Genomic DNA, 1864 nt, shown 5'->3' with positions numbered 1-1864 from the left:
CCGTCAGACTCGGAGTACTATGGGCTGCCCAAGACAAGTCTGCTGTCAGTGGCACCAGGTTTGCTGTTCTGGGCTTGTGTGTGAGCTTTGCTCAGCACGTGCCCCCTCGGTGAGCTTTGAGGAGTGCTCAGGCTTCTCTCACTTGCCTGTGTTTAAGATCACATTCACCAAGAAAAGAAAGAGGGAAGAAAGATTGTGGTGTATAATACCAATGGGGGAAATTAATTAATTATTTTAATGCTTACTTAACATCATGATTCAGTTCCTGGCACCTTAGCAGGTACTGTAAACCCCCTGTCTGCCCCCGGAATCTTCTCCCTGATCAGAAATTTTTCTCCAGGGATTCCTTGTTCCCATTTGGCATCGTTGCTGTAACTGCTGTGAATCCTGTAACTGACAGCTTCCTTGCTTCCTAGACTGCAACTGATGGTTAATACTGCTTTAAATATTAAGACTTTGACATGTAAGATCCTTTTCCTCAGCCTTAAGTATGCTCCTGGTCTAGCTGCCTCTATTTAGTGGTGTGAATATACAGCTTTTAAACAGAAAAAAAGGTGACTGACTGAAATTATCATCAGATCAGCTGGAGAAACTCAATCCTGTGTGGATGGCTTCCAGGATAGCTGTTAGCCCATGCTCTTTAGTTTCTGTGGCTTGTGAGCATGTCATCAGTGTTGTCACACTGACTTTTGTAAGTCTTGAGAGTGCTAGATATTCTCCATGGTAATGCCTGAAATTCCATTCTTGTGCAGCTCATCACATAATGTTGAGGAGGAAAGGAAAGTGGAACACAGTCTTCTGACTTGGGGAAAATGGTTAGTGTGGCATTTTTAGTGAGATAAAACAACAATGAAAACATTTACCAAAAAGCTGCTGAATTTCAGTGTAGAGATGGTGTTGAGGTACACAGATGAGTTCCGCTCCTGAACTGGTCAGGTAGCTATACCTGACAGGAGTTCTGTATCATTAGATGAGATTTGAGATGTTGACAGAGATGAGACATCCCTTTGCTTATCAGTGATTTCTGTAGCCCCACCAACATTGGGTAGTGCCTGGGGCCAAAATCTACCAGTTTGGGGCAGCAGGGAATTAACTTTCTGTATTAATTTGCAATACATTAAATTAATCTTCCCCAAATCAAATCTGTTTTGCCTGTGGTGGTAACTGATGAGTGAGATCTCCCTGTCCTTATCTTGACCCATGAGTTTTTCATTGTATTTCTCCCCTGTTTTGCCGAGGAGGAGAGTGAGAGAGCGGCTGGGTGGGTAGCCAGGGTCAGCCCACCATCCTCATGGAAGTGTCCTGAGGAGTTGGCACAGCTTGAGTGGCAGGAGGGGACCGTTTGGTATATCTCTGTGATCACAACTTGGGGAGGAAGAGGGATAAGTGGGTCATTCTGGGGGTGCTGATGCTTTTGGTTCTGAGAGACCTCAGTGACCTAACCAATGTATCTATAGATAGCACCATCGTAATAAATGAAGCACACAATGGTAATAAATGAGTTTTTAACCCTCAATGCTTGATTGTTAATCATAGAATGGTTTGGGTTGGAAGGGACCTTAAAGCTCATCCAGTCCCAACCCCCCTGCCATCAGCAGGGACACCTTCCACTAGACCAGGTTGCTCAAAGCCTCATCCAACCTGGCCTTGAACACTTCCAGGGAGAGGGCATCCACAACTTCCTTGGGCAACCTTAGGCAACCTTGTTCTGCTGATGCTTCAAACTAAAGCTTGGGAAAAAAAGTTTATGAGGTTATTTCTCTGCGTATGCGTGGAATTGAGGGATTGTCTTCATTACATTTGACTGTTAGCATGTTATTTTTCAATGTCACTTTGAATTTTGAGCAGATGTTTGGTTCTTTCC

Source organism: Antrostomus carolinensis, unplaced genomic scaffold (assembly GCF_000700745.2).
Source record: "Antrostomus carolinensis isolate BGI_N321 unplaced genomic scaffold, ASM70074v2 scaffold23259, whole genome shotgun sequence".
NCBI classification, from domain to species: Eukaryota; Metazoa; Chordata; class Aves; order Caprimulgiformes; family Caprimulgidae; genus Antrostomus; species Antrostomus carolinensis.
Note: the sequence above shows the minus strand (reverse complement) of the source record.